Source organism: Lasioglossum baleicum, unplaced genomic scaffold (genome assembly GCF_051020765.1).
Source record: "Lasioglossum baleicum unplaced genomic scaffold, iyLasBale1 scaffold0026, whole genome shotgun sequence".
Classification (NCBI taxonomy): Eukaryota; Metazoa; Arthropoda; class Insecta; order Hymenoptera; family Halictidae; genus Lasioglossum; species Lasioglossum baleicum.
The window spans coordinates 868,313-877,355 of NW_027469086.1; positions in this window are offsets into that span (position 1 = coordinate 868,313).

Sequence of the window (9,043 nt, forward strand, 5' to 3'; positions counted from 1 at the left end):
CGAAGGACCTAAACAGGGATATATCCGCCGTGTTAACGTAGCGCCGGATGTATTCCTGGGTGACTGCGTCGTCACCAATCGTAAAGGCAAAGCGAGCCTCCGGTGTTTTAACACCTCGTCGGAAAGAGTTTCATTTCGATTGCCCCTGTTACGTCGGACGACCTCCGACGTTGGTCGAATCGAGGACCGTACCTCGATTCTAGGCTAAGATTAAATATTAAGTACATAATACCTCTTAAACCCATCGCTATCAAACTCTTGTTCTAAATCTAATATCTCTTAAACCCATCGCTATCAAACTCTTGTTCTAATTCTAATACCTCTTAAACCCATCACTACTTCACCCACGACTTTCCCTAAACTTGTTCTAATACCCATCACTACTTAAATCTCGACTCTCCCAATTGTTCTAAACCCAACCACCACTCCAAACTCTCAATCTTACCTAACACTTGTTCAAACCCTCATCTACACTTATAACTTGTTTAAACCCTCATCTACACTTAACACTTGTTCAAACCCTCATCTACACTTACAACTTGTTCAAATCCTCAACTCCGCTCGAGTAAACGCCACCTCGAGAACAAAGAGATCGCAACGTCAGCAGTCTTGCACGCGTCACCACTCTGTCGAGAGCGAGGACAAAGAGACTGCAACGTCAGCAGTCTTGCACCCGTCACCACTCCGACGAGCGAGGACAAAGGGACTGCAGCGTCAGCAACCCCCACTCCGAGCGAAGGAGGCTACGCAGAGCTGCCTCTTGCATCAGTCTGGTGCTAGCCAGCGAAGTGAGCGGACGTGTCGGTCTGCGCTCACTCCATTCTCACACAACGACATCAGTCAGTCTGGCCCAAGCCAGCGAAGCGAGCAGACGTGTCGATCTGCGCTCTTCTAATTCGCGCTTCGACGTTCATCGACGTTTGTTCTCCTATTCTATTCCAAATCCATTCCAATTCAATTCCTAAATCAATTCCAATTCTAACTCTTACTAACTCATACTCCGTATACGATTATTACGTTTAATTCATTTATTATTATACTACCAAGTTTATACTCAAGTGTACTCAACGTTCTTTATTTCAATATATATATTATATTTTACCAGTGCTACGTCAAGTTAATTTCCACATCATTCTACTAAATCCAGTGACAGTTTCTTTTCGAAATTCGAATCGTGCCCTCGTTAATCATACAGAACTCGGCTTGGAGGTCAGTTCGTCCGCTCCGCTGAGAAGTAGTGGTTGACGAGTAGACGTTTGGAAATAATAACTTTCCAAATCAGATAAACGCATTTAATATTAATAATAAATAATTGAGCTCTCGCTTACGTGTTCAACCTCGGTCACAAAGGGAGAAGCTTACAGCTCCGCCGAGGCAATACGTCAACGAGGTGACACTTAGTCAAAAGATTATCGAAGTTAAAGTGACAGTTTGTGAAAGGAAACATATCAGTGTCTAAAGTGAAGTGACTGTTTTAATAGTGCCCTCGTTGTCGCACGGTGACCCGGCTCGGAGGCCAGTTCGTCTGCTCTGCTGGGTAGTGCCGATTAACGAGTGGACATTTTCGAGTCAGGTAAATTACCTCTGGCCAGCGCCTACGGGGAACCCCTGGCCAATTTTTCTTTCACGTTTGGGACTTAGACAAAATCCGACAAAAGGATTTTCAGAGTATTAACTCTTCCGAAACAGTTCCTTCCATACCCATCCCTTATGCGTCGTACACGTCGTGCAGGCCGAAAGTATCAACTGGCCAAGTTCAAACGGGCATTAAATCAAACAGCCATCTTAAACCGCGTCTTAAGTTCGACTGATTGGACTGAACTTCTCGGAACGACCGAGAATATCGAGTGCGACGCGTCAGATTACGTATCGGTATACGGTTGTCCGTGCCGTCCGATTCCGAACACAGAGGTCGACCACGCGGACCTCTCGCGTTCTTCACCTGTCACCAAACCGTCTGCTGGTCGCTACGAGATAGCCGATCTCGTTGACATCTCTGACGACGACGACGACGTCAGGAATACCATAAACCTGTCCAGTGACAACAACAACCCGCCTGCCGTTCGTTACGAGGTCATTGATCTCGTCACCAGCTCTGATGACGATGACAGCAGGAGCACCATAATCTTGCCGCACGTTCGCTGTAGGATCATCAAGGACGAGTACCTACCGTCCAACAGACGCATTGTCGTGCGTACCCCAGCGAGACAGCTGCCAAACCTTCCTCATCTCGATGAGATCTGTCTGGACGACCCGTTATACCAGACCCATGCTGACCGACGAGCTCAGCTCCTTCAACAGTACTACTAAGATACAACAACTAACCGGTGAGAATTCGTATCTTTTGTAACCCCTTTTGTTCCATGTCAACTCACCGCGTTCGTTGCGTCAGCGTAGAAGTATCGCCATCCGCGTTGACTGCTAGCGGGTGTCGGTCTCAAATGACTATCGGTGTCCTAGCGCATATGACTGCCCGTCTGGCTGTCTTGGCGTAAAAGACCGTTTCCTCTTCAATTCCACGTGCCGCCTCCTGGGGTCATCTTCTTTGCCTAGGACGTGGGGCGTGACGTAACAAAATTTGGCGCAGTCGGTAGGACACGAAAACGGTCGCCGGTAGTTGAACCATTAACAAATTGTTTTCGTACGTCTGACATTTGTTCTCTATATCGTGTGTCGAGTAAGAATTCACACTAATATCGCAAAATGTCTCGCCCAATCACACGATCCCAAACGGATCCCCGAGCGGATCCTAATCAAGACCTTCCTCCGCCAACCGAGGAAGAGCTACTTCTTTACGCGCAAGATCTCGCCCGTAAAGAGGAATATTTAAAAGAGCAAACCGAATTCATTGCTAAATTGCGTCTTAAATATGAAGAAGACGCACAGAATCAAAATAACATGCTCGATGAAATACGCAAAGAGCTCCACAATATTCAAGCCTTGAACCATAACTTACGTCACCAAGCGCCTACACCAGGCCCCAGTAACGTCTCTAACACGCGAGAACCTTCATTATCAGAGCCACGCGAAACCCCGCAATATGAGCCAACAGGAAATTTCGCGTTGAAACAAGCCGCAGAACTCGTACCCAAATTCGACGGAACATCGATTCCCGTCCTAAAATTCATCCGCGCCTGCAAACGCGCGCGTGATTCTATCCCCGAATCCATAGAACGTGCCCTTACTAAACTAATCTGCAATAAACTTTCCGATCGTGCGTACGCTGCCATTGAAGGCGAAAACATACGTACGATCTCACAACTTTGCGATAAGCTACGAACAGTACTGGGACCCTACAAATTCGTGGACCAGTACCGTGGCGAATTGGCAAGCGTAGCCCAGGGCAACAATGAGCATATTCTTGACTTCATAAATCGAGTCAAAGATTTACGAACCGCCATCAGCGATTCTACCGAAGGACATTACGACTACAGAGAAATCGATCGTTTCACAGTCGAGTGCTTCCTTCGCGGTCTACTCCCACAACTTCGCAGCGAAGTTTTGCATTGCCGTTCTCAGAATTCGGCAGAGATCTTCGAAGCAGCCATCTCTGCATATAAGCAATATGAGCTGTATCAAAACCGTCGTCGCGAATCTAATCGTGACGATTCCCGCAAGGTAAGCTTCTCAGATAACAGAAGCTCCTATCGCCCACGCTCTTCTGACAATTTCAATTCTCGCGAACGCATCCCTGAACGTCGCGACAACAGACCGGATGAGCGTCGCGATAACGGGTCCGACCAACGTCGAGACTCGTGGAGAAACTCGAACCGCAACTCTTATCGTTCTCCAACTCCGCAGTGGCGATCCGAAACCCCTCGCGAACAAAACCCGCAGCGCGAAAACCGGGACCCGAATTCAAATCGCGACAGACGTTCGGGAGAGCCCCGCAAGTTTTGCAACTATTGCAAAACTCCCGGGCATGACATTCACGAATGTCGAAAAAGAGCCTATAACAATAACCTGCGCTCGGGAAACGAGTCAGGCCTCCCGACAGGAACGAATCAACAGCGGGAGGCCGCCCCAACAAAGCGCAACCAAACATTCACGCAGACCGCCGTTCGAACGAACGAGCTCCCCGAAGACCAGATCGACGATTCGTCTCTGCAGTTAACCTCGCAGTAGACTCGCCGATCCCGCGCGTACAAATCTCCGCCCCTCAGCTTCGCGAGAAAAGTGAATTCTTATTAGACACGGGCTCGGAAGTCAATTTGATACGCGCGTCTAGTTTAAAACCTGGGATAACCATTGATCCCACGAGCACGATCGAAGTTCATGGAATAACCGAGGGTTCCATAGTAACACTCGGCGAAGTCGTTATATTCATTCAAGGGACAATCCCTGTCAAATTCCACGTGCTCGGGGACGATTTTCCAGTCAGTGTTAACGGAATTCTCGGCTCGCCCTTCTTTATAGGAGGAGCTGAGATTTCCTTTGCAAGGCAATTTGTTTTAATCGGAAACATTTCTATTCCGTTCTCTAATTCACGCGCACTGCCGACTGAGCCCCGCGATAGTTCAATGACGAGGGTTATTTCAATGCCTTCTCCGAAAACGGAGGTCTCTCTTGAAAAGCACGCCGCAAGGACAGAGGAAGAAACATTCCCTCTCTCAAAACGTCGGGTGCAACCGGGAGAGATTCGTATCACATCGAATAATATCGTAGAGGAACCGGTCGATAAGCGCAAAAATCAAAATCAACAGTCCGAATCAAGGACTGCAGCAGACTCTAATGAGTTTGCCGTTGAGCCCCGAACAGCCGCCTGCATTGCAGTCAGCGTACAGGGCCCGAAACAGGGATATATCCGCCGCGTCAGCGTAGCGCCGGATGTATTCCTCGGTGACTGTGTAGTCACTAATCGCGGAGGCAAAGCGAGCCTCAGATGTTTCAACACATCTCCGCGTCCGATCTCATTCCGATTACCCGTGTTAGAGGTGGAAGAGATCGAGCGTTATTCAACTAATTCCGGGCACTATCCCGACGCATTCGGTAACCATCCCGACCTTTCTAATTCCGGTAACCATCCCGACGTATTCGGTAACCATCCCGACCTTTCTAATTCCGGTAACCATCCCGACGCATTCGGTAACCATCCCGACCTTTTCAATTCCGGTAACCATCCCGACGTATTCGGTAACCATCCCGACAATTTTAATCCAGAGTCCAAAGAAGACTCCCGCGAATTCAAACCTATGAAGGTTTATTCTACAAGCTCCGGTATCAAGTCCGATTGTTTCTATTCCGAGTCTAGGTTGAAAGGAAATGTCCCCGCCTTTGATTCTCTAAAGACGACAGAACGTCTACATAAAATAAAGCATAAAACTCTACCTCGTATAGACCGAGTATACGAGTCGATCATAAAAGATCATCCCGCGATAATTTCTAAATCAGAGTCAAAGAGAGTCTATATTTTGTCACGTCCGTCACTGTGTTTTTGTTACAGGTACCAAGAGAGAGAAAAGAGAACAGTGACAGACGGACGGTTGAGATATTATGATTAAAATGAGAAGTGGTCTTTCGTGCCGAGACAGCCACGGGCTGTCATATGCACTAGGACAACCGATATTGCTATGATGCAGTCAAGAAGAGAACGTCCGACGCGGTTACAAGAAGTGTCCGACAAGAATCACGCGCGAGATGATGCAACGAAAACGGTGAGTTTACAGGATTCAGCAATTATACAAGATATTATACGACTCACCGCAATGTTGTATTAACGCCTAATAATATTGTTGCAGCAGGAACTGGCGGTACTGACAGTAGGTGTCGTACATCGGGTCTTCTATACAGATGTCCTCGAGGTGGGGAAGATCTGGCAGAGTTGCTGCTGCTCGGTTCGGGACGACGTTAGTGGCCTTGGATGCTGGCCGCAAGACGACACGTTGATGAGCTGGCAGAGGAACGTCACGGATGATTCGGCAACGGACCCTGGGAACGATGATCGTGTCTCGGCTGTCGTCGTCGTCGGCTATGTCGATCACCTCTGGACAATCGACCGGATGTAGAACTGGCGTCGGAGCTCGCGAGAGGTCCGCGTGGTTGACCTCTTTAGGAGGGTTGCAAGGGCAACCGTATACAGAAACGTAATCGGACGCGTCACACGGAATGTGCTCGGTGGTTCCCAGAAGTTCTGTCCACTCGGTAGTGGCAATGATTTGATCGAGCACCGCTTTATTTCTCAACGCGCGTCTCAATTTAGCAAGTTGATACTTGCGTCCCGCTCGACGTGGGCGTCGCATGGGTAAGGAATAGTAATGATGGAATATTAATAATATAATGAAAATGAACTTCCACTTGTTATTAACCTTTTTGGTAGTTAACTCGCTTCACGTCTATAGTGGCGGCTCAGCGTTTCCACTGCGCACTTTAGACCAATTCTAGACGTGGCACGAGAACTTCTCTATGACTCGCTTCAAATTCCTTATTGGCGGCTCAGCGTTTCCACTGCGCACTTTAGACCAAGTCCGGATATGTCACGAGTTTAATATATTCGATGCAAGAACTGAATTGGAAGATGGTGTTGAACTAACACAAGAATAACAAGATCGAAGCACTGGTATAACAACGATATATTAAATAAGAACTGGTAAGTACACTGGTATACAATATGTAAGTAATATTATAATAGGAGTAGTAATTGGATTAATGAATAATGGATATAGTAATATGTTGTAGGAATAATGTATGAGAATTAGGAGTTGAGTTGAGTTGAGTTAGAGTTAGAATTGGAATTGGAATTGGAATTAGGAGTGAAGGATCGACACACTTCACTTTCGCGGAGCTAGACTGAACACGTCTGCTCTTGAAGCCGGACTGGCACGTCCGTGCGAGTCGCTCGCTTGGAGCCGACCGTTCGAGTCGCTGTCTGGAGGCGGACTGCTCGAGTCGCGAGATGGAGGCGGACTGCTGCAAGCGTCCGCTCTGCCTTGCCTCCTTCGGTCGGAGTGGGGATAGCTGACGCTGCAGTCTCTTTGTTCTTCAGTCGTCGGAGTGGGAGAACCGCTGACGCAGCAGCGTCTTCGCTCCCGGGGACTGCACGTGCATTTCTGCTGACGCTGCAGTCTCGTGGCTGTCCTATTGCCCTCTACGAGCGTGGGACTGCTGATGCAGCAGTCTTTGGACTTCTCGACGTTTCTAGAAGCTTCTAGATGCTTCCAGAGTGATGCAATACTTTATTGCATTATGTGTCGTGGTGATGGGTTGAAACTGAGGTAAGGTGTTGATCAAGGAGAAGTTATGGTGATGGGTAGAGACGGAGATAAGGATTAGAACAATACAATAATGAGATCTTAATACTATGCTCTTATGTCTAGGGGACGGTGTGTGGATCTTATGTAGATCAGACCTTGTATACATAGTGTGTGTACAAGGCCAACGTCGTACATCGGACGACGTAACACCTCCCAACGCGGAAAAGAAATTTTTTACAAGGAAGAAATTTCTCGCTCAACACTCGATCACACACTCATTCATGCGACGCATCGTCCGGAGGTACTCCGCGCAGGGAGCACAGTTCTCGGCGAGTATTTCCTATATTTGTACGAAACACTGGTCGCACTGAAATGTTGTCGGTGTCGGCACGTGGGGCTGGGGCTGGTTTTATGCAACTTATTTCGCTTTGTTCATTTTGCATAATTGGGGTTTTGGGTGGGTGGGGAATCACTGGTGTCACTGTCACTTTTGTCTCAGGTGACGAGATTACGGCTTTGGCACAAACACTCTGCATCTCTAATTTGCTTGAGTATTGGTGTCTTCGTCCGAGGAAGAGGTGCTTGAGTTTTCGTCCTCTTCTTCGTCGTCCGTGAGAATTTCGCCTCTTTCTCTTCTTATTCTGGCAGTGTCTGTTGCTGCCTGATCCAGTGCGAGGAGGAAGCTGCAGTGGATGCATTCCAATATTGGGGTTTCCCTCAATATGGGTTTTGTACACGCGTCGCATGCGTTCTTCCTTTTCCTTGTAAGAACGTGCGTGTATACGATGACCCTCCTGACTACCGCAGTGAGGCTGCAGGCAAGGCATAGTTCTCTGCCATTTAGGGAGATTCTGTGTCTGCCATTGTAGCAGAATATTCCCTGGTATCTGTAGATGAAGTCTCCGGCTTTGTTCGCCGATGGTCTCGCCGGTCGTAAGTGTCCGCACATGTTGATCGTGTTTGTGGATACTGGACACGATGTGGTAGGCGGCTGGGAACAGGCTGGGATTCTGGCTGTAGGAACTTCTTCGAAGTGCTGCTGTCGTTTGTTCTGTATCTTCCGGCGGTGGAAGGAGATTCTGTCGACGCTGGGTTTCGGATTTCGCTCGCTTATCGGTGTTGACCGGACGCGTGATTATCGCGGATTCTAATTTCGCGTCAGCGGAGGACTGTAATGAAATCTCCTGGGAGGGTTTCTTATCGCAAATCGCAGGAGACGCTACAATCATTGTTCGCGGGTTATTGCAAAGGTATAGTATAATACGAAATTTGTTTCTCCTTTTTGCTGACGCGTATTTTACAGACGTATAATTCCTAGATGGATGGAAATCGCTTTGCGGTGCACGGATACTTGACCGTTGAGACTGGAAGAGATCATGTCCCGGCGAAAAATCAGAGGTAGGTTTTTGAAATGAAATATAGACTCTCTTTGACTCTGATTTAGAAATTATCGCGGGATGATCTTTTATGATCGACTCGTATGCTCGGTCTATACGAGGTAGAGTTTTATGCTTTATTTTATGTAGACGTTCTGTCGTCTTTAGAGAATCAAAGGCGGGGACATTTCCTTTCAACCTAGACTCGGAATAGAAACAATCGGACTTGATACCGGAGCTTGTAGAATAAACCTTCATAGGTTTGAATTCGCGGGAGTCTTCTTTGGACTCTGGATTAAAATTGTCGGGATGGTTACCGAATACGTCGGGATGGTTACCGGAATTGAAAAGGTCGGGATGGTTACCGAATGCGTCGGGATGGTTCCCGGAATTAGAAAGGTCGGGATGGTTACCGAATACGTCGGGATGATACCCGGAATTAGAAAGGTCGGGATGGTTACCGAATACGTCGGGATG